This window comes from Equus asinus, chromosome 7, assembly GCF_041296235.1.
Source record: "Equus asinus isolate D_3611 breed Donkey chromosome 7, EquAss-T2T_v2, whole genome shotgun sequence".
NCBI classification, from domain to species: domain Eukaryota; kingdom Metazoa; phylum Chordata; class Mammalia; order Perissodactyla; family Equidae; genus Equus; species Equus asinus.
The window spans coordinates 37,469,136-37,493,751 of record NC_091796.1 but is presented as its reverse complement, the minus strand read 5'-3'; the positions used below and the strand labels follow the sequence as shown (position 1 = coordinate 37,493,751).

Sequence of the window (24,616 nt, the reverse complement as noted above, 5' to 3'; positions counted from 1 at the left end):
AATTTTTTTTTTTTGAGGAAGATTGTCGCTGAGCTAACATCTGTGCCAATCCTCCTCTTTTTCGCACATGGGACACTGCGACAGTGTAGCTTGATAAGCAGTGTGTAGGTCTGCACCTGGGATCCGAACTGGCAGACCCCGCTGGGCCACTGATGCGGAGTGTGTAAACTTAACCTCTATGCCACCAGGCCGGCCCCAACAAAGAATTTTTTTTAAAAAAGATAAAAATATAAACTATGCTGTGGGTCCTGCTTTCCTCAGGCTCTGAGCTGGGTCAGCAGGTATTGGAGCACATTTCAGTGTTCACCACACATGCTTTGCTTCTGGCGCTGCTTCAGGAGAGTGGCGAACTTGTCCGTTTCTGTCTGTGGTTTGGTTCTGTCCTTCTCTCTCTACGTGGTATGTTAATGGCTGGAGCCACAGGCCAGACATGAGTGTTTTCTGGGTGCTGCACCCTAGTGCAGAAGCTCTGCATGTAAATACCGCCCAGTCCACGTGCACCCCAAGTGTACACCGGCATTTGGATTCGCCACCCGAGGGCCTGTACTTTTCCGATGTTTTCCAGGCCCCCCGTGGAGTTAATGGGGCTTCTGTTCCTGTTGAATTCCTTTGTCTGGAGCAGTGAACAGTGACAGGTGAGTCCAGCTCCCGGGCCCCTGGTGCAGTTATAATTAACTGTGGGTCTCAAGCAGATCTTTTAGCTACGCGTGATTTTCCATCTTTGTGTGACCTTTGATGGTCTGTGATGAATCAACTTCTGACGCCGATTAGAAAGGAGTAGTTTTCCGACAAGTGCAAAAGCTTGCCCAGAGAACTGGGATTCAGGCTGTAGACTTTATCAGCTGCGCCAGCTCAGGAGTTTGTAAATTGGCTATGCTGATTTTCCTTCTCTTCTTGCAAGAGAAGGAGAGGGAGAAAGAAAAGGCAGTTGACTGTAATGCATTGGACAGTATTTGGAAAAGAGATGGTCATTTCTTGTAAAAACAAACGTGTGTTCTTAGGTCATAGGTTAAGTTGGAGTGGGAGGATAGGGCTATAGAAATCGTCCAGCCTATAGTTTTCAAACTGCTTATCGAGGCTGCCACTGTTCCTTGGGGGATGCTGGAAGGAATAGGGAAGGGTTTCTAGCCTGTGGGATCCCCAAGGGTGAGAGTGTCTGTGACAGGGTTAGAGGGGGACCCACTTCTATTGCCGTATTGCTTCGAGCTCTCTGGGTTGCACCAAACTTCCTGAGAAAGCCATGCTTGAAGCCCAGGGATTTGTCACGCCCCAGCTCTTGCCCATCTGAAGTAGAACCACAGGATTGCAACTACCATCCTCCGTCTGTCATGGGGTGACTTGTCGCAGTGCTGTTTAGTGCTGATGAATATGATTGTGAGAAGGAAGACGCTGGTGTGTAAGTATTCCCCTTTAAAGGGATCTCCTTTTAAAGAAAGGTTGTGTTTTCCTATTTAGCACCTGCACCTTTGCTTTTGTGGGACAGTGAAGAGAAGAATTAGGAAGATATGAGAAAGGCTAGATGGAGCATGGAGCTACAGGTTAGGTGGAGCATATTGGGAAGGGGGAAGTGAGATAGCAGGGCCAAAATGTTTTGGGAGGAGAGAGGTTTTGAGGCAACACCTACCAAGATGTGTGTGACTTGGGCGAGAGAGACAGGTGAAGAAAACCTTGAGAATGTTTTGCTGTGTGTTGAAGCCTGTTCAGGAGTTTTCAACATGGATTTAAAAAGCCATTGAGGATTAACTTGATGTTGGACTCGTGGTTTTCTATGAGTGCAGTGTCATGCTGAGGCACAGCTGTGCAAATCACGCAGCTTTGTTAGGGTCCTCCTGTGATGAGTCATAACGCAGACCTCCTGGTGAAAGTTGTAGCCATCAGCATTGGTGGATTGTCCACTGGGAAGAGCATCTTCAGATGTGGTCAAAAGCTCTGTACAGCACAAGCTTCTGTACCAGACATCTGGTTTTTGCAAAAATTTTGGCTTAAATTCAAATACTAAGGGTGTCTGAATCCCGCAGTAAAAAGGCAGAGTATTCAAAAAAAAGAAGGAGCAGCTTTCGTAATTTGCCTCTACTGGTGGGGTTGGTAGAGCTGCGCATGATTCCCTGGAGTTTGACAGTCTTGCTTGATAGGACGAGAATGAAGAAAACCACAGCAGCAGCTGCTGCAGCAGGTGGGGGGTGATGTGTCTGCTCTTGAAGTGTTTTTTCTCTGAGTCAGTTCCTGCTCTTCCCTGATTGCTCTGAGAGAGATCTCCAGAGCTTAGTACAGTTGACTTAGCTCAGGACATTACAGCCTGGAAATAATAAAAGAATTTCGTTTCTGTTAAATCATATGCGACGTGGTAAGCAAAGATCTAAGTTGACAAATTACAGCCTCATAGTCTATGTGCTACTTATCTCATTAATATCTTAACTGTTCTTAACGTTTGGATAACAGAAAGTCCTGAACTTACTGAGGGGTAAGTTATAGAGTCCCCAAGGAGGAGGAAAGCACTTGAGAATCCATAAAAAGATGGAGAAAGTAGAGGAATAGATAGCCACCTCCAACTCCTCTGATCCATGTCTTCTCACGTACCTCTATCAAAGGATGCTTTGTCTGTGAGACTGCATTAAAGCAATCGTTCATGTAGCATGAATAACCAACCGACAGAATTCTCTCTGGAGGTATTTGGAGGTTCAAAGAAAACTTACAGACTCACAAGAATGGCTCTTTGGTTGGTGAAATAAGAAAGAAGGAGAGACGTGGAGACTTAGTAATTAGGTTGAGCAGTGCAGGTGAGGAGCGTGGTCTTGGGGACCCCTCTGGTTGCCTCTTCAGGTGGCTATTTCACCCCCTTTCCCCCCTTATAGTCCTGTAAAGAGTGAAATAAAAGAGAACTGAACAGTTAAAAAAATACTTTTTGGTAGCATGCAGCTTCCAACCACTCACCCACCGCTCGTCACCTTTACAATGATGTGTCTGCAAGGATGGGAGTGTCTCTGAATTGAAACAGTGCTCACCTCTGCCTTGGGGGACCTCCTCCCTGCCTCCATCACCCTTTGCTGCAGTGACGGGAGGTGGTACAGCCTGAAGCCTTTAACAAAACAGGTTCATTTGTTGTTGTTTGGTGGAAAGTCAGACTTTCTCCCATGAAATCCTAAAATGGCTCAGTTGAACCATCTGGATGACTTGACCAAACTAGTTTCCATGAATCCTGCCCACCTCCTTTTCTTCTATTAACTGTTGAATATATTTGAGTACTTTCTAGCCAAATAAAAAAACATCAACAACCAGAGGCACTCACAACTAGAATCTACAACTATGTACTGGGGGGCTTTGGGGAGAAGAAGAAGGAAAAAAAAAGAAGATTGGCAACAGTTGTTGGCTCAGGTGCCAATCTTAAAAAAAAAAAAAAAAAAAGAAAGAAAAAAGATACCTCTCTTTTAAAAAAAAAGTCAGTCTCTTAATGGAACTCAACCTGTTTGGAGCTGCATCATTTTATTATATTTACACATATCTTGATCACCTAGCTGAGGTCATGTTTGTCAGGCTTCTTCACTATGAAGTTTCTCTTCTTCTTCCCTTTCCATACCAGACTCTTTGGAAGGGAGTCACTGTATGTAGCCCAAATTCAACGGGTGGGAGTTACGCTCTGACTTGTCTATTCTTTCCCTTTATTTATTCAGTCTTTGATTTATATCAAATACACTTGTGGATATTTCCATTACTTTGGATTATAATCCGGTGTAAACCAGTGTAAGGGATTATAATCCCTTTTGAGCAGGGATTTTGTAAGGTATAGATCACTATGCAAATATGAGACATTAATATAGTCACTGTTGCATGCTAAGCTGGAGGTCATCTTCCCATGAAGCACTGCGATAAGCTGTTTCCTGAAGAGGCCCAGCAACCTGTGTAACACACAACACGGACCGTGGAGTTCAGTAGCTCCTAACTTTTGTGTGCAATGGTTTATGAGAGCATGCATTCAGAGTGCCAGCTGATGGCAGTGGCACATCTCCCACTTCTGCTGTGCCGTCACTCAGTTGTAGATTTGAGTCCTGTTCCCTATTGCTTACCATGTAATCTCGGGCAAGTCATGAAACCTCTCTGAGCATCAGTGTCTAATTGGTCGGATCAGGACATTAAGACCTGTGTCAGAGGGTGGTTGTGGGAAGTGAATAAAGAGGTGGCTGTAAAGTGTCTGAAATTCCCTGCTCCCCTGCTCTGCTTCCTCACCTGCTGATCAAGGAAGGTGAAGTCTCCCTGGAATCTGGAGATGCTGGTCATAGCAGAAGAGAGTTGTTGGAAATGGTGAAAATGGGGTCGAGACCTTTGGGGAGGTCACAGGATGGGGGTTGAGAGGGAGGGACTGAATAGCTAGCGGCACGAGCCTACCTGTAGAGTAAAGGATGGAGGGCTTGGCAGGTGCCTTTCTGCCAGTCCTTGGGTGGTCCTCTGCTTCTTTCTCCCACTCTGGGGCCAGTGGCCCACGTCCTTTCCGTTGCCACCATCCATTGCTTCTGAGCAAGACTTCTCTCCTTCCTCTGCGGGATGGCATCTTTTCACCATTCCTCTCTCTTTACTTGTTCCTGTAGGGAGAAGGGCTACTTTGATTTCTAACCCACCAATACGGTCAGCATACACGTGAAGAGTAAAAGGATCTCTTTCTCTTTTTCCATTAGTTTCTTACTGAGAGAATAAAGCCTATAGCTATCTGCTAAGATTGGGTGAACCTGAGTTTGAACTCAGGCTGATCTCATTCCAAAACCTTCGTATTTACCCACTGTGCCCTCGTGGTTTGACGGTGACATGGCTGGTGAGTTAATGCTTGCTCAGCATTGGAACCTCAGTTAGAGATATTTGAGGACTTAAGGAACCTCACAAGACTCAAGGGTTACCCACTTCTGCTTCTTATAGCTTTGAAATTCACTTTTGTGGATGAGCATCGGAACTCATCCAACATAGGCAATATTGCTTTCATAGGGAGATTTCTTTTTAATTTCAACTAACTAACTTACCCGTAAGTTCCTGGAATGTAGATAGTTTGCCTTGTGGACTTGGGGTTCTGCCTGTCTGTTGTGTAAGAAACAGAAAGATTCCAGCAAAGAAAGGGTAATGTGGTGGAAAGAGTGCTGCCTAGGAGCTGGAAGACCTCTGCCTGAGTCATGGATCTGTCACAAATTACTGTGAACCTGAGCCAATCCCTTCTAAGCTTGAGCTTTTCATTTCTCCTTCAATAACATCAAGTTGGCCTACAAGATCTTGAAGATCCCTTTCAGATCTAAGAACTTATGCTCCAATGTAGAATAATGTGCAAAAGTGAAAGTATTGTGATAATTTTTAGATGATTTTAAACAAACCTGTTTTCATTAAAGGTGCTTTATCTTTTTTTTTTTTTAGTGGAAAGTTCTGGGTTGCCTTCACTCTTCTTATATCCTGGCCCGTGTGCCCAGCAGGATTGCTCACTGGTCAGACGCTATAGAAAAAAGGAGATACACCTCCTATGGGTTTGGTGGAGCCATTCGGGTGCAAGCAAGTAGATGTCCTTCCAGCTGTCTTCTTTCAGTTCTCAGATCTTTGATGTATTAGATGGCCAAAAATAATTTATATCAAATTACTTCAGATTATCTGTTACTGACTCTAGAAGGTTCCAAGTACTTTAAAAACAGCAACAAATAGTAATCTGTCTCTCGTTGCACACCAACTCATTGCAACTTTGACTTACATGATTTTTGGATTTTTTTTAAGTTTAACGACTTTGTTAGTGGGAATTTTTATCTCTAGAGATTAACTAATTTTTGTCTCCGGAGTTAAATGATTTCAGTAAAATCCAAATTAGGTGGTTGTCTTTGGTTTCTATTATCTCTGTACAGTCAGAATTGGATGCCTGGGAATTCCTTTCTGATGGCTTTGCAGGCTGTGGCAAGCATTTAGCCCAAGTGCCAATTTATCTGCAGAAAATATAAACGTTCTCTGTGCTTTCTGGTGCTTTTAGGCTTAGGAGACTTTGGAACTTGGAGAAATTAAAATCCAGTAATTTCTTGTAAGTGTTTCATAGATGTGTAGATTAGTCATACAATAATTGTCTTTAAAAGAGTTTGTTTTTTCTTATCTGGGTCCCTATTTATTGATAAAATACTCAGGGACATAAAATTCACTCAGGAAATAGGTTAAGCTAAAAAGAAACCCAGAATATTGATGGAAATGTTCTCACTTGATATAGCAGAGTTTTGGCAGTGAGATTAAGTAGGAGAAAGCAACTGTCTTGTATTTAGTCTGAAGAGCGTTCTGTTCTCAATAGCTGGCATTCAAGTTGGACCATATCTGTGGCCAGGTTGATAATTCTCTTGGGAAACATGCCACTCTACTTGAGTTTTCAGATGATTGTGTCAATATTGACGTGTCGAAGAAATGAACTGCGTGCCTCTCAGATAAAAGATATCTGGGAAAGGGATTAGTAAAGGACAAGTCAGTTACAGAGCAATAAACATTCCTTTCATTAATAACGTTCAAATGGCTCCTAAGGACATTTTGCTGCTCTTAAAATTCTTCCAGGAAAGGCTCTGAATGGTGGCAGCATGCTTACTGCTGTTGGCGATGTGCAGTGAGGCCGCCCGCTGGGTGCTTCTGGGGGCTCAGCACGTGCTGTGCTGTGTGAGGCTGTGGTGCAGCCTGGGCCTCCGCACCCAGGAGCCTCAGGCCAGGGGTGGATTGGCTCCTGCAGAGTGAGTCAGGCTCAGCCAGGGAAACTTGGGTCAAGAAGATAAAAATTCCATCAACTCACAGTTAAGAGACATTGCATTTCTTTTCCTTTGGAGACTGCCAGTGTGATAACTTGCAGAAGTGGAAAGGATCTGAGCACAAGTGGAGAAAGAGAGAGAGTGCCAGAGACACAGAGTCAGGGAGAGGGACCTGGATGGGTCCTCAGAGGGGCAGGAGGCCCAGGATGAGGCAGAGCGGGCAAGGGAGGCCTCAAGAAGAAGGTGGTGGTGGTGGTTTGGTCTCAGTGGAAGCAAGAACAAAGACCCATCTCTCAGCCCTGTTCCTTGTCCATCCCTTTCTCTCTCTTCCCCTCCCTTCTCCTTTCTTTAGTACTGTGGGTCCTGGACATACACAGGATAGCTGCTCTTAGTGTCTGTCTGTCTGTCTGTCTCTCTTGCACACACACATGCACTACCACAGAGGCAAACTACCACAGAATGTTTAAAACTTTTAAAATAAAAAAGTAAAACAAATATATAATAAAAACGGTGTGACAATTTTATGTAATAAAAGGACAGACCTGGGTATCAGAACTTTAGGGGAGCGCACACAGTGATATTTATGGCCACTTTCCTGAAGTGTGGGTCCAGAAATGAGCCAGAATAACCAGAGGCCTAGGCTGACTAGAGGTCAGCCTGTAGCCTGGGCTTGCTTCTGCAGAGCACTGGGGTGGGAGCCAAGAATTAGCACAGGAAGTACAGCATCACCTTCCAGCTCTTGTGAAGGTCCTTCTAGTTCTTGCTCTGTTCCTGGCAGTGTCACCCAGAGATGTAATGGGAGAAGTCTTGGCTGATGTCCTTCTAGAGTTTCTAGGCTCATCAAACATCTGTTAGAGATTGATCACCTACACATTGATTTAAACCAAGAATCCCAAATAAATTTTATTTCACGGGACAACACCTATTGATTGGTACTGGATTCGCAGAATACTGTGTTGAGAGTGATTCTGAGGTTATTTCTGGGCTCAGTGGGTTCACTTAAGTAGTACCTGCTATGAGCATAGTGGGTGACAAAGGTAGTTTTTTCCCTTCTCTAATCTGAATCCTCCTAAATCACATTAAACTTAGGTTTTCCTCTCTCCCTTTATTTATATTTATTTATAGGTACATTTTGCCTGCTCAGACTGAGATTGGATCTGACCTCAATTCTAAAGCATAAAATTAGAGCAAGTCCTTGAAGTAGATAATACTCATCAGTTGCTTGTAGACAATCTGGCTCTCTCACTCTCTTGTCTGTCTATGGCCCCTGCCTTCTCCCCATTCCCCCAGACATACAAATCTTATGTAATGCTGACGTTGCTAAAGAGAGCTGCATACCTTGTGTGAGTTACTTCCGTCCACGTTTTCGGGGAGAGGAAGACGCTCAGATCACCCCACAGGGATGTGGTTCACTGTAGATGGGTAAATTTGCCTTCAAGCCCGCATGAGCCCTGGTCTGGGTTTGGCTACCTGGGCTGGTCTTCCCAGACCCTGTCCGCTCCTGCTGACCAGCAAGTCCAGCTCTTTGAAGAGGTGGAAAAGACATTGCGTTCCATGGGGGGAGGGTGACCCTGGGAAGATAAGTCACACATCCCAACCTCTCCTGGGTGCTTCCCCCCTTCACCTCTGTCTTAAGAGACAGAAGCATCCTCCATGCTTTTTGCTTTGCTCCTCCAGTGATCTCCTAGTAATTCTGACAGACTTCTAACACTCTGCAGAATAATTTTCTTCTGGGGTGGTTAGTTAGAAGGTCATTGTGTGAAGAATGTCTTCAGCATTTAAAGCTAGGAATGCCCTTTTCTATGTGTGCTGTGTTCCCGAGAGAGAGAACGGCCCGTGCAGGCAAAGAGGCGGTACCACCACCCTGTGGCTCCCTAACCTAGAGGCACAAGGTGGTCCAGCCCGACCCTCACAGGGCAGCTGGGAGGGAGCAAGGGGGTCAAGGGCTTCTCAGCTTATAGCTGGGGGAAGGTCACATGACTTTCCTATTGTCAGTTGGCTCATTTATAAACCTGAGAAAACATCATTCCTTACTCACAGGGCCATTGTGCGGTTTGATTAAGAGATGCGCATGTAAAGCACTTTTCAAGCCATCCAGCATCCTAGACGTGCTCCGTGCTGACCTTTGTGTTTCTGAATGAATGGCATCCTTGCCCTCAAAGATGTACTCCACTTACTTAACCTTTAGTTTGGGTGCTTTCATGCTTCTGGCAGGGGCGGAGATGACACCAGGCGTCACGTGGCTAAGTGCTGCCCATGGTGCTGGTGGCTGCACTGCAGACCTGGTGGGAATGGAGACACTTGTTAAAACAAATACAAACGGCAAGAAAGTCTGAAAGATTTGTGCAGTCTGAAGATAGAGAGTAGGTCTGTCCTCAGCTGGACAGTTAGGGTGGCCTCAGGCTCCCATACACTCCCCACTCCTACCCTACACTGGCATGAAGACCGGTGCTCCTGTGTGAAGCTTCTGGGTGTGGGGGGAGCAACAAAATGAAACCTAGCAAACATCGGCCTTCAAATGCTGGCCCAGTGGCAGCGGTATTCATCCCTTGCAGGACCCCAGTCTGGCTTGGTTGTCTCTGGTGTCCCTTCCACCTTAAAGACCCTGGCATCCTGAAGCCACTTTTATAGTGGTGCCTCTGCCCTTGTCTGGGTAATGCAGCAGAGAGGCCCACACTAGAGCAAGGAGGACAGGGCCTTTAGGGGAAAATGTGGTACTAAGAATAGCCAGCTAGACACAGTGATAAGGGCCCAGATGGTCAGGGATGTCAGTTGGGGACAGGGAAGGCGGAGGTGGCGGGGAAAGAACAGGATGATAAGATAGGGCCTGCGACACAGGAATGCACAGCCGGGGCTCTGCAGACGGCTGTGGGAGCGTGCTGCCGACAAGGGTGCCCCCGACAGCTGTGGGCGATGGAGCTGCCCAGAGCCCTTCCTGGGTGTGCCCTGCGGGTACAAGCCAGTGCAGGCTGGCAGACTGAGCAGTTGCTGAATTTCAGAGCCAGCAGGATTTGGGTGATCATGTAGTCTCCTCCCCAGCACTTTATAGGAGGATAAATCTGTGGCTCGGAGATATGAAGGGACCACTTCAAGGTTAGAGGCAGAGTTTAGTCCAATTCCAGCTCTCCTAGCTACTCCCGTAGAATTCCTCTCCTCACCGCCAGGCCAGGACGCCTCCAGGTGGGGGCCAGCAAGAGTGCAGGTGTTATTAATCTCCCAGATGAACACTGAGCACACTCTGGGCTGCAGGTCCAGGCCTTGTCATTGGGGCTGTACTGAGCAATACAACAGACATGGCCTGTGCCTTTCTGGAGCTTGGGGAAGCAGAGAAGACAGTACACAAGTGAACAGTCAAATGATGCAGGTTTCTGATAGTGACGAGCGCTAGGAAGGAAAGAGAAACATGTGCTCGAGGCTGTTCCTGACTTTGGTGGTGGTATACTTGGGGGTCTTTCCTCTTAGAATTATCACCACTCTGATGCTTCCTGAGAACTGGGGTGAAATTTTATGTTTTACATCTGCCATTGTCCCCCTCTCCAGCTGCTAGCATAGTACTAGGCACTGAACTGGACACTGAGTATTGACCTCGTGAGGCCAGATGATTACTGTTTACTCTGCCTTTATGAAACTTGAGACATTTCCCCCATGCTTAGGGTCTGTGGATTTGGGTGCAGATTAAGGGGCATGTGCAAACCACACTCACACATCCCTGGGCCTCGTTGGCGGCCTTGATCGCCGAGCTGGCTGACTGCAGTGCAGGCAGTTGTCCCGTCCAGTGCTGCAACTGGGAGGCGGGCAGTGGCTCTGGAGCGTTTGTCCCTCCCTGAGCCCTGAGCCCTGCAGGCTAGCCCAGCTCCCCTCAGGGGATCCACCATCTTGCCTTCTGGTAGTGGGAGTGCAAAATGGCATGTTGAGGACACGAAATCTGAACTGCCTCATGAGCTCCCAGAAATCAGTCCCTTTCTACTCAGTTATTGCCCGCTGATGGGCAGTGATGCCAACATGAAAATAACTCGGTAGGAATGCCAGGCTTCATAAGGGGTTCAAAGCCTCATCTCGTTTGGTCGGATCATAATATGAAACCAGTTGGTGCACCGACCAGGTTTTAAGGGCATGCGAGTGTTCCAGAGTTGTGGGCTTTAGCAGGCCCTGAAGGAAGTTGTTGGAGGTTAAGGGGGTGGCAGTGGGTCTGCAGGGGAAGCTCCAGCGCTCTGTGGCTAAGCCAGAATAAGCAGCATTATTTCCACAAATCAAGCCATTTTCATGCATATTTCCCCTTGTGTCCTGATCTGTGTAATTTCGGAATGCATATATGTGGGAAGAGGTCTTTGGAAAACTAGTTCCTGTTCTTTGTCAAGAGGCTGACCTAAAAGTTTAAGAAATTGGTTCATAAGGAAATTCTGCAGTAGAGAGCTGGCAGGAATTCCAGATGGCAGGAGAGGGTGGGGTGCCCCCAGGCAGGCGCCTTGTGTGCGTTGCTTTGTCCCTCTGGACCCTGGCAAAAGTCACATGCAGAGCACAGTGCACAACGAATAGGTGTGAACACGGGGTGGCAGTTAGCAAACTCTTTTAAGGTTAGGAGACCCCTGGGTGGGGTTTGTGTTCTGCCACCAAGCAGAAACTGCACCCTTTTTTGTCCTCCGTGGTCTCCTCAAGGCTTAACAGATCCCTGACACATACTAGGTACTTAATAAATATTAGTATGAATACGAAAGAGCATCCTGTGGTCCTTCTGGCCTCAGTCTCCTCAGGCATAACATGAAGGAACTGGAGTAACTCAGAGATGGCAAATGATTTTGTCGTTCATGTCTGCGACAATTGTCTTGTAGGACAGGAGAGCTTTGTGGAGAGGTTTCTGAGACACAGATTTGGGGTGAAAGTGGCGGAGGGGACAGCAGAGGATGCACTTCCTAGTGGAACTTCCTCATGTCCTTGTTGTTCTCTAAAACCTACGTGGTTCTGTAATTGGCTATCATTAATATAGTTATACTGTATTAGTCTATGAGTTTTAACTGGGATGGTGCTCGATGATCTGTACAGAGGCTGGATCCATTCAGTGACTTTGTATGTTCCCTGATGAGCAGAAAAGGAGAAGCACCCTGCCTCCAGAAGGCGAAAGCAGACAAAGTTAGCCAGATTCCTGCTTAGCTCTGGAACGTCGGGCAGAGTGTTGACGTCCTCTGGACATTGATGTTTGCGCCGACAATTTTGGATAAAAAGGCCAAGGTCATGGAGTTGGAAATAGAGTAAGGTGAAGAGCTGTCAGATGAATGGTCATTGGCTGGCAGCTTCACCCTGGACTGATGACACCGTCCCATGGAGAGGCCATGGCGTCCCATGTGGGAGGCCTGCTGTACCTCTCTGAGCAGAGACCTGAGGCTTGCCTTCAGTCCTGGCTTTGAACACCCACAAGTATCCCCTTGCGGCACAAATACTGCAGCATCCCAGAGTTAACAGTGTTAATGCACTTCTGCCGTAAAATAAAAGGGCAGAGGGTGTGTACTTTTTTGGGGGAGTGGCTCTGGGAAGATGGTGGAGCTGCCCTCGGTCTTCCGCCCAGCTCCATGAGGCAGAGGAACAGGAGCTCGTGCTGTGCGGATGCTGGCATGAGTGTCATGAGCTGGTAAAGGCCTCGCGGCCTCAGTCTCATACCACGGCACCATGTCCCAGCTCTCTGTCGATGCAAATAATCCATAACCAATCTCTAAATCAAAATTGGGGTGAGCTTATTATGAGCCAGATGTGAGGACCATATAGCCTGGGAGAGTCCTTCCACAAAGGAATGGAGCACTCCAAAGTAGTGGGGGTGTACAGAGTGGTTAGATACCGTCAGAGAGCATGTATCACGATTGATTGAAATGTGCCTTTTACAATAGTCATGAGATTGCCCTGTCGGCACAGCGATTGATGGACACAGCAGGTAGTAGGTCTGCTGTCTCCAGCTGGGTGGTCACAGGTGAGCACAGCAATCAATTCCTAGTCTAGGGAGAGATGCTTATCCTTAAGGGAATGCCAATGTGGGGGAAGTTGCACCTTAAGGCCATTTGTTCTTGTCTTTGGGACACAGCAAATGCTTAAAGCAGATATACAATGTATGCTCAATGGCCACATAAGGCCCTTTTGGAAAAAACAAGGTCAGGCTGAATTAGGCTTACACCAAATGGCTTCCTCATATGTTCCAATGTATCCTACTGCCTGCCACTTGTTATCAGCCCTTCCCTGACCCCAGCTGGCTTGTGTCCTGCTTCACCATGTGCTCTCCTGAGGTTCCCTGTGGTTGCACCTTCTCAAAGGCTGCAAGGTTGTTATGGGCAGAAACCTTTCCATATGCTTCCCTCAGTCACCCTGTGTCTATGGCGAGTGGTTGTCACCAACCGCCCCACACTAGTGGCCCCCCTGGCTCTTCCTGAGCACTGGCCTCATTCAGAACAAAGAGTAGTCCTTGTAATTAGGATCCAAACAATGGTCTATTCAGTGCTTCTGCAAGTAAAGGCTCCTTTTGTCCAGATTGCTGACTTCGGAAAGTTCTTCTTGAGGTTTTTCTGTAGGAAATTAGAAACACCAGGGCGAAGACAATAAAAGAGAACTTCCCTGTGGGAAGATGACCCTGTTTAAACGTACAGGCACACCTCGGAGATATTGTGGGTTTGGTTCCAGACCACCACAATAAACCAATATTGAAATAAAGTGAGGCACGTGAATTTTTTGGTTTCCCAGTGCATATAAAAGTTATATTTACACTATACTGTAGTCTATTAGTGTGCAATAACATTATGTCTAAAAAACAATGTACATTCCTTAATTATTGCTGAAAAATGCTAACCATCACCTAAGCCTTCAGTGAGTTGTAATCTTTTTGCTGGTGGAGGGTCTTGTAAAAAAAAATGCAGTAAAGTGAAGCACAATAAAACGAGGTATGCCTGACGTTGGCTTTCTGCTACTCCCACAATGGCTTGTCTGTCTATCCACAGTATAAGGGATATTTTCTCTCAGCACCTGGAAAGGTTATTTGTTTTAGGGTCTTAGTTTCCAGAGTGCAATTTTTTTTTCCATCCCAGGGAGTTTTACATAAGCTAGATGATATGAATAATGATTTTCATAGCTTTTGTGGGCAGTAACAAAATAGCTGTGAAAGAACCCAAACCAGGTGGAGAACCAATTGCTGTTTCCAATCATTTGAATACCCAGAGTTCTCAAAACCTCAGCAAATATTAGTTGAGAGGAGAAAATCATCAAACTCAAATAATGATGTTGCTTGAAAATAAAAAAAGGAAGTCTCTAACCAAAAACGGAAAGAGTGTTAAATGCAAATCCTATTTCTCTGTAATGCATATTTTGCCATAATATTAAAAATATAAATTATTTGGCCTACAAGATTCTCATTAGAGACACAACTTTTGTGAACTTTCAAGCATGAATTAGCGCCTGGTAGTGTTTTTGCCTAGTGCTGTCAAAGGCTTTGTGTGAGCAAGTTTGGCATTGCTGGTGTTAAGGTAACGGCCACCAGCTTCACGGCAATTCATGCGGGTTACTCTCACGTCATTCCTGTTTAATGGATGAGAAAAAACTATTAAGTTGCCCAAGGTCACATATTTATTTAGTAAGCGAAGGAACTAGAACTTCTAAAAATAGCTTTATTGAGATATAGTTGGTATGCTGTAAAATTCACCCTCTTGAATGTGTTATAAATGGATTTTGGTATATACGCAAAGTTGTGCGACCATCACCAGTACCTAATTCCGTAACATTTCCGTCACTCAAAAGGAAACTTCATACCCATTAGCAGTCACTGCTCAGACTGTCTTCCCCTCCTCAGCCCAAGGTAACCACTACTCTACTTTCTGTCTCTGTGCAATTTGCCTATTCCGGACAATTCGTATAATGGAATCATACAGTATTTGGTCTTTTGTGACTACCTTCTTTCACTTAGCATAATGTTTTTGAGCTTCCTTCAGGTTGTGACATCTATCAGTACCTCATTCTTTTTTACTGCTGAATAGTGTTCCACTGTCTGTGTATACCATGTTTCATTTATTCATTCATCAGTTGGTGGACATTTGCGTTTTGTCCACTTTTTGGCTGTTCTAAACAATACTACTGTGAACATTGTTTGAGCATAAGGAGCTAGAGTTTGAGCCTGGCTCTTAACAATTCTGCACTCTGCATGTGATCTTCACTAATACTTGGCAACTACTCCAGAGAAAAGTGGCATTTTACAACAGACAGAGTCCTGAGAGATTTGTTTCCAAATCCAATTCTGAGCTTCCTTCACTTGAAGGTAGGACGCAAGCCCAGTGAAATGAAATAAGGTACTCTAACTTTGGCTATTCAAAGTGTGGTCCTTGGACCAGCACCGGCTTTTTCTGGGAGCTTGTTAGAAATGCAGAATCTCAGATCCCACCAGACCTACTGAATCAGAATCTGCGTTTTCACACAATCCATGAGTGATATGTGAGTTCATTAAAGGTTGAGAAACACTGCTGAGTCACACAACTAGGACTGGAGCTGTGATTCCCGCATCTCTAGTCTAGGGGATTCTTTTCTCCTCCGTATTACTTTTGGACATTTTCAGAATGTATTGTTCAATAAAATATTAATAATTTCCTTCTGAATCAAAAAATGAGATATGGAGACACCCATACCCTCTCTGCATTGACTCAATGGAAGAGGTAAAACTAAAAGGAAGATATTTTAGCATTGCCTTTCATCGTTTTGAGAGTGTGTTGCTAAGCACTCAAGTCTCCTGGGCCAGCTGTGTCTAACCTCCCTCTGCAAAATTTCCATTCCATGAGACTCTGTCAGTGGCTTTGAGAATACCTTGGTAAAGAAAGCTCTTTACTCCAGAACACGTTTTTGAGAAGCATCCTCGGGTATTAATAATACTTGTGTATTAGTCAGGACTCTCCAGAGAAACAGAACCAATAAGATATGAGTATAAAAGGGGGCATTTATTGTAGGGATTGGCTCACACAATTATGGAGGCCAAGAAGTCCCATGATCTCCTGTCTGCAAGCCTGATATCGGAGGTCAGGAGAAGATGGATGTGCCAGCTCAAGCATAAGAAGAGCAAATTTTCCCCTACTTTGTCCTTTTTGTCCTGTTCTGAGGCCTGAGGACTGGATGATGCCCACCCGCACTGGTGAGGGCAATCTTTAATCAGTCTACCAATTCAAATGCTAATCTCTTCCAGACGTACCCTCACAGACACATCCAGAAATAATGTTTTACTGGCTATCTGGGCATCCTTCAGCCCCATCAAATTGACACAAAAAATTGACATCACTGCTTGGAACTCATTTTTGGAAACAAATCTGATCCCAATATTGCTGATCCCACATCCCACCCTTCCGCTGTGATATGGTCCTATGGCAGTGACAGCCAGGCCCTTGTGTTTGGTTCCTTTGCTTCTGAATTTCTTCTTCTATTGACCCTGAACAATTAATTTAAAGATGGAGTTTAGGAAACCACACTTCTTCTGGTATTTATACCACATAGAACAGTTAAAAGACCTTGGAAGGGGCTTAGAGATCCCTAAAGAGCCATCCTGATTTTTGGTCGATCTTGTAAAATAGGAACAGGTATACTCCAGAAGATTTACCTGTGTGTCTATTTTACTGATTCCACTATGTCCACGGGAACACTTGTTTCGTCCCTTTACTTTGCCTCCTAAGTTAATTCAGTTCCTCAGGAGGGGTGCACGATGATGATGGGAATGGAAGTGGGAGGGAGGGAATTAGGATGGAGACATGGATGTTACTTCCATAGGTTTTGGCAAATACCTCAAAGATAATTTTTGTCCTTTCCTGGCCACCATTTGGGTGTGTCCTTGTAATTAGTGCGCTGAGTATTTAAGTGGAGGAGGCAAACTGAGGGCTGGAGCTGTTTCCCTGCAGCTGGCAGGTGAGAGCCTGACAGCCCTTGGAAGATGAGGAGGGTCAGGAGGGCTGCCACCTGGGAAGGCTGGTGCCGAGGAGCAGTTGGTTGGAGAATGGGGGTGGCGTGGGGCAAGCTCTGGGAACCCCAGGGAAGAACCTTGAGGCGGCTAAGGTCTGGCTCAGTCGGCTCAGTGACACCGCCCCCCCCCCCCGCCCCCCAACCTTAGACCTGGTATGCCTCCGACCCTGCCTGAGCCACTGGGGTGGGAAAAGCTCACAGAGCCAGGAGGCCAGATGCCCCTTGCTGGGCCCAGAATGGATCCCAGGGCCTGTGATCCTCTGGCAGGGAAGGGCCTTCTGGACTTTTCAAAGTGTGGCAGTTTCCCTTCAAGCTGAGGCCCAAGCTGCCTGGAGTTGCAGGCCATCGTTGGCTAGTTTGAGGCTCAGCTCAGTCTTCAAGGTCTTTGAGGAGGTCAAATATCCTATGGCTCTAAGGAGAGTAGGGCTACTACTGGAATATTCCAGGGGTCGAGGTCTTCTTGGCGTTTCACATCCTGTGCATTTTGTGAAATGTCAGGGTCTTATGAGCTCTGGCCACTGATAATGAAAAATGTGTGTGTGGTGGTGGGAGGGGACTACTGAGATTTGCTGGAGAAAAATCATTAATCAAAACCCAGGGTTTCATAAACTTGGAGTTACGATATGACCCAGCAATTCTACACTTAGGTGTGTTACCAAGAGAACTGAAAACGTATGCCCACACAAAAACTTGTACACAAATGTTCATAATAGCATTATTCACAAGAGCCAAAAGTTGCAAACAGCCCAGATGTCCATCAACTGATGAATGGATGAGCAAAATGTGGTTCTGTATATAAATTGTCCAGAACAGGTAAATGCATAAGACAGGAAGTAGATTAGGGGTCGCTCGGGGCTGGGGGGAGGGATAAGTGAGGAGTGACTGCTAATCGAGTATGGGGTTTCTTTTTAGGGTGATGAAAATGTTCATATTTAGATATTGGTATTGGTTGCTCAACTTTGTGAATACACTGAAAACAACTTAATGGTACAGTTTAAAAGGGTGAATTTTCTGGTATGTGAAGTGTATCTCAATAAAACCAACCAGAAAACAAGGTTTATGCCTTGTACTTGGAGGACAGAAACACTTGGGACTATTTCTTTATTTGTTTATTTAATCCTTAAAGTGTTTTTGCTTGTGGGGTGGGTGGGAGGTTGTGCCTGTGATGACTGTGTTTCCCTTACCCCACCATGGGCTCCCTAGATGGTTTATCTCCTCTCACGGCCCACATGTCACTGTGCCCCCATTTTTGATGGACTTCAGTGCTCACCTATCCTTGGAGCTTTTAGCAGCTCAGTGCCACCCCTGGGGCTCACCCACATGCAGGCGTGGTGTCCCACAGGACCCTGGCAGCTTGGCTGGCTGGCATTCTTGGCTACCCTGCGGTCCATGCAGAGACCCCAGAGATGGGTGATGAGGGCTGTGACTGATGCTCCTCAAAGGCTGCCACAGAGGACATTTTAAATAGTCAAGTCAAGCAATTCACATCTCAGAGGTGAAGAAACACAAAGGGAATTGAGAATTCTAATGGGAAGGCCCTGCCAGTGAAATAAAGACCGATAAAGTAATTTTTGAGAAACTTTTCCTAACGTAATTAGGTGTAGAAACTATTATTCACACTTCTTAGTTTAAGTGTATATATGATGTTAATTTATTCATTTAACACATCTGGAGGAGTATTGATGAAAATCTGTATGGGTGGGATTACAGGAGACTTTTACTTCATATATGGATACATAATAGTAGCATTTTATTAATTTTTAGGCATAATTGCAGCATTTTTTTTTCCCACAGTGGAAATGTATCACTTTTGTAATCAGAGGAAATATACACAGTAAAAAAATCATGGTGGCCTAGATAATGTTACCTAAAAACCTATGAACTGAAAACATGTGATTGACAGAACTTACAATTCACTAGGTATGTTAGGAAAAGCATGACCCAAAGACTGGTCAAGAGAAATTTATTTTTAAAAGCGTTTCACTAATGTAGTGATTTTTGGTGTACAAAGTTTCTTCTTTCATTCACTCGTTCAGTCCTTCCATCAACCCATCAGGCCTTTATTGAGCCCTGTTACTTGTCAGTCACAGTGCTGAGGGTGCCCTGAGGACAGTAAGGTGCCTGGTGTCCCAAAGTGCACAGTTTTGCTGATGGTTTGACAGCCCTGTTTCCACTGGGTGCAGCTGGTGAGGAATGTCTGCACAGGCTGCGAGGGGCCCCAAAAGGCATGCTCATCAGTGTCAGGGCCGGGATGCCATCAGGTGGGCGGAAAGGAATCTCTCTCTCCAGTCCATGGATGCCCCTGTTGGCCACAGGGTTTGAGACTGTATGGAGCCTGTGATGCCACACAGGGCAAGCTTCTCAAGCCCTTGTCGTCAAGGGCAGGCAGGGCAGCAGGACTGAGGGAGTGAGAGAGCTGAGCATTGTGAATGAGGGTGTGATTCATGCTGTGGCTTCCCTCACTAATAAACTGAGCCTGGCTTCGAGGAGAGCCTGTGAAGCTGGTCTCATCCAAGGAGGGCTCCTAGGAAAGTGTCATCTTTACCAGGGCCGGACTGGGGGACTCTTGACGCCATGGGAGGTTCTGGGAATAGCGAGATTGGTGGAGGGCTTTTAGCTTCCTTCCTGTGGCCCCTCTGTTTGTCTCTTCCTGATTCTCTTCTATTTCCATTGAATCCCCCCTTTCTCCCCTTCACTTTCCCGTAGTGTCATAATATTGAAATAAGTCATGTTCTATTATTTGCCATATTTATTGAATAACGTGAAGGCTCTTATTCTTAATTAAAAATACAGATATTCCATATGCTTTCTCGTTTTTCCTCTGAAAAATCCCTCCTTACAGGAAAGAAATAAAATTTTTCTTCATCATTGTGTTTGTTTTTATGGGTCAATGACCTTTAGGTGGAAAAGGACGCAGAAGGACTTTTGCACCAGATAAAGTAATCTAGGTACAACATGGTTATGTCTAAATTCCCTGGTGGTTCAGATCAGGGTTGTATGGCTTATCTCCTGACTGGGAACCTGCAGGCAAAAGCAGGATGAGCCTCAAAACTAATGAGGTAGCAGAGCCTTGGTGTTTTATGAATCGCTGATAGCCAGACAGCACATGGTGGAGGCCAAGCCATTGACGGAGTGGGATGGAGTGAGCTGGGAGGCCAGTGCAGGCTGCCCCAGAGGGGAACCCTTTCCCACAGCCCTGAGACCTGTGTGTGCATGGGAAGAGGTGGTGGACTCAGATTCTCGGCTACCTGCCTAGAGTGACTATGGAGAAGTGGCAGTTTCTTATCAATGGCACAATAGCGTTTTGTTCCTTGAGTGCCCTTTTCTCAAAGCCCCCTGAGACTGAAGATGAAAGGATCAGGGTACTCAGTCTTCAAGAAGCTGCTCAGGGCAGGGTCTCTGTTTTCTGGCCCCCGTGTCTAGGAAAGAGCTATAGAATACTTGGCCCTTGTTATGTTTAAGTCAGATCTTAAGCCAGTTTGAGTCACTGAATCCCCATGATCAAAGGCAGTAATTTCATGTCTTTTAGTCACTTCAAAGCAAGTCTTGGAAAAAATTAGGAATCTGGAAGCAAATTGAATTATACATCAAAGAGAAACAATCTCTTGACCTTTCTTCCTTCCCGAATCAACTGTTCCTAAGTGTAAAGATCCAAACTGGATAGATGGAATTCAGTGTGGAGGAATGGAGGTCAGTTAAACCAAAGGACTCATTGAACACTTTCTTTACCAAGGAATGTTGGAGCTGCCAGAATATGGAAGAAGTCCAGGATGAGGATTTTGTCTGAAAAGTGCCCACCATTAGTTGAGGAAGCAGAACTGCGCACAGCACAACTGTTATACAGGGTCTAATTAAATGGTAAATTGGGTGATACCATGTGATTGTTGTAAGACCTCAAAGAGGAAGAACGGCAGCCGTAGCAGGAGTTGTCCAGTGAGGATGGATATCATAGCAGGTCTGTGAAAGTATGGAGAGCTGGGGAGAGGAGGAGGAGGAGGGGGCACTCCACAAGAAGGAGGAAGAGGGTGAAGCGTGGGGTATGCACGGGGTGGTCAGATCCATCTTCTCAGTTGGGGTGAGGAGGGAGGTGAGGTTGGATAAGTGGAGTGGCCCCCATTAAAGACGAGTCCCTAAGGCTGGATAGAATGTCAAGATGAACAAAGCTGGATACTGGTTAAAGTGCTAAGGGCAGATTTTAATCAGTATTATATTATTGCAATAAGGAGAAGAGTTCAGCATGAACTGTGCTCCACTTCGATTTGTACAGAGGTGACTGGGCAGTTTAAAGAGAGAATGAGAGAATGGGGAAGGGGTGAGTGAGGGCTCAGCAGAGTCAGGGAAGGGAAACATCACAAAAAGCAGGGAGGAGTGGTTGGTCCATGTGAAACCCACATAGGTTTGTGAACTGGCACTTATCAGAGTTAAGCTCCTCCCCTCCCACAGAGGCTGGGAGACAGGGGCCCCAACCTCATTTGTCAGCTGGAATGAACAGTAAATTCTTTTCCACAGCCTTGGGTTTTCTCAGGAAGGCACTTTAAGGAGGGGTAGAGTCATCCTAGGGATGTGGGCTTGAGCTCTTAGAAACTATGTTAGTGTTGGTTCAAGTCTTTATAGGCCATGGTTGAGGCCTAGTTGAGAAGAGGGCTTAGAGGAGCATGGCAAGAGTTTGGTCAAGGAGAGAATCATCATCAGGCAGCATTTGATTTGATGAGGGAGGAAACAGAATTGATAGTTTTTAAGTGGGAATAATGTGGTGAAACAGATATTAAAGGAGAGTAGATTGTCTGTGAATGTTAATCACTTTTCATTGATCTTAGGGCCACAAATGACCAAAGAGATCATTAAACTTAACGTCCTTTTTTACAGAGGAGGTAATTGAGATCTAAGGGATCAAGTGATTTTTATCCTGTGACGTGAAAATGGCCAGAATGTATGTATATTACCAGGAGAGTGTGTGTGTGTGTTTGTATGTGTGTGTTCAATACTAGGAATGACTAGCACTGTGCTAGCTATTATAGGAGACACAAACGTCTGTCGTAAATTCCTGGGAGCCCTGAGATTCTTATAGTCCAATGAAAAGGCACAAATATGTGAAGAGTCGGCTGCACACTTAGAGATGATGAGCTAACATGGCAGGGTGTGGTTCTTGGCACTGGAAGTAAGGGCAAAGACAGGAGGGTCCTTGGACTGTAATGGTCCAGGGAGACAAAGAATCATGGAATTCCAGAGCTGAAAGGACTCCAGAAGTACTCTAGCCCTACAAACTCACTTCATGGGTCTTGACACATGGGCAGGACTTTGACAGACTGACAGAACAAAAAATGGCTCTGGGAAGGGAGGCGGGAGCCCCCAGGAGACAAAGCATGACATTGGAGAACACAAGGTCTATGGTTGTCAAGCAGAAGGTTTTGGAAGGTGAGCAGTAATTGGTTGCCTGTAAGCCTGGTTTGTTAATGAATGATTTAAAGGTTTTTAATGTCAGTTTTCTTAGTCCACCTGTCACTTGTAGTGTTGGCAAAGTACTTTAGTCAAGGTCAGCATTACCTCATTTTTTGATAAATGTAATGCCCTCTTAAGAGATTTCCCTCCTTCCTTTTGTCCACTGGACAAGTATTTATCAAGTACCGTGGATCCCTCCAAATGGTTCTCCACACTGAATGTAGCCAGGGAGAGCTCTCTCAAACACATAGTGGAGAGGACAATGTCAAGATGGCGGCGTAGGTGGATTCTGAACGCACATCCTCCCACGCACACAACAAATTTATAACTACTCTTGGAACAGTTACCCCTGAGAGAGAACTGAAAACTGGATAAAAAGAACCCCCACAACAAGGGATGGTGCTGACTGAGGTGGAAGAAGCAGAAATTCGTTTCTGGAAAGAAAAAGGCCATCTTTGAGCCATGGTGCTTCATGGCCTGCTGGTAGCAATCCTAAGGTATGAAACCTTCCTTGGAGGAGTGGGAGATCTGAGCAAGGAAGCATTACCACAATAAGCAGCTTTTGGACTCAGCACAACTGAGACAAAGGTCATAATATCTGGCTTTGCTGGTTATTAACTGTAATGGGGAATGCCCCTAGAAGAGCTTTCGGACATAAGGGAAAAAAGCCTGCTCTTAAAGGGTCCACATACAGATTCACCCATTTCAGAACGCGTCCTAGAATCACCAGAAAGAAAGGTGCACTGTCCTTCGGTGAAAAGAGACTCACCTGATAGGCTCTGCATGCATCTTGGTGAGAGGTGAGAATTCTCCAGGTATTAGGACTTTGGTGGCAGCCATTATTGTGACCTAGTACAGGCATGCGGACACAGATGCTGGCAGACGCCATTGGAGTTCTTCCCCTGGCCTGTTAGCCCAGGCGTCTGCCCCACCCACTAGAGCACCAATTTAATCCAGCTCAGCTAGGTCAGGCATGCCACCCTAGGGACTGGGCCCACCCAACAGCAAGCCCACAGGGAACTTGTGGGCCTGCAAAGGCAGGGTGCCGGGAACCTCTGCAGCTTGGTGAGCGGGTCCATCTCTGTGGGGCAGGACATGTGCGAGGGGTGGGCCTGCATTGGAGGAGTATGTGGGGCCTCTGCAGTGGGGTGACTGGGTCCACTTCAGTGGGTTGGGGTGCGTGCATGGAGCAGGACTGTGTTGACAAGGTATGTAACCCTGTGGGTGGTGGGGCTTGTTAGCTTCAGCAGACTTGTGCTTCTCAAACAACCACATAGGGAATCAGCTCCAACTTCCAAAGCCTGAAACAATTGGGTACTCCCATGCCTGGGGCCAACCCCACCCAGCTGCACTCCTGAGAGAACAGACAACAGCCTTGCAGGCCAGAGGCCTACAGCAATTGTAAGTCCCTGAGCCTAGCAACCATGATGCTGGGGGCCTACTCACTTAAAAAAAACTACAACAGGAATGTGCTATTAGATCTTGTAGCCAACTGTGCTGGGGCTCCTCACACCCAATAAAGTGACTGAAGGGTCCATAGCAGCCACATGCATCTAAGCATTACAACCAGCCGGCCAGGGGGACAGCTTAGCCTCCCCATGCACCTGCAGCAAGAATAACCCTGCCACAACAGAAGGACACACATAGCTCACACAGGGGACACTCCTGGAACATTTGGGACTGGTGACAAGAGGGAAGCACACTGTTGGGCCTCATAAGCATCTCTTACATAAGGCCATCTTTCCAAGATTTTGGGAGACATGGCTGACCTACCTAATACATAGATATAAGCATGGAGAAAAGGCAAAATGAGGAACTAAAGGAATTTGTTCTAAATAAGGGAACAGGACAAAACCCCAGAAAAAGAACTAAATGAAACAGAGAGAAACAATCCACCTGACAAAGAGTACAAGGTAAAAGTTATAAGGATGCCCACTGATCTTGGGAGGGGAGTGGATGAACTCAGTGAGAACTTCAACAAAGAATTGGAAAATATAAAAAAGAACCAATCAGAAATGAAGAATAGAATATGGGAAATGAAAAATTCACTAGAGGGTCTCAAAAGCAGGGTAGATGATACAGAAGAATGGATCAGTGAGCTGCACGAAAGACTAGAGGAAATCATCCAAGCTGAACAATAAAAGAAGAAAGAATTAAAAAGAACGAGGACAGTCTAAGGGACCTCTGGGACAATATCAAGCATATTAACATCTGTATTATAGGTGTTCAAGATGGAGGAGAGAGAGACAAAAGGGCAGGAAATCTATTTGAAGAAATAACAGCCAAAAACTTTGCTACCCTAAGGAAGGAAACAGACATCCAGATACAGGAAGCACAAAGAGCCCCACGCCAAGACACGTTGTAATTAAAATGTCAAGAATTAGAGAGACTCCTAAAAGTTGCAAGTGAAAGGTAACAAGTTACATACAAAGGAAACCCCATAAGGCTATCAGCTGACGTCTCAGCAGAAACCTTACAGGCTAGAAGGGAGTGGCACG

At 45.8% G+C, this 24,616-nt stretch overlaps 1 protein-coding gene across 22 annotated transcripts in view; it reads left to right on the top strand.

Annotated features, from left to right (window-relative positions):
* Positions 1-24,616, top strand: part of FHOD3 (formin homology 2 domain containing 3) — a 455,279-nt gene that overhangs the window by 153,491 nt on the left and 277,172 nt on the right. The window contains exon 1 of one of the 22 annotated variants that reach the window (XM_070513171.1): positions 485-635. The exons of 17 other annotated variants lie outside the window; for them this stretch is intronic. The gene's annotated coding sequence lies outside the window, so the exon portion shown is untranslated. Of the gene's footprint in view, positions 1-484; positions 636-889; positions 1,397-24,616 lie in introns of those variants that run through there. 4 more of the 22 variants (XM_070513164.1, XM_070513170.1, XM_070513163.1 and 1 more) reach the window with 4 other exon arrangements.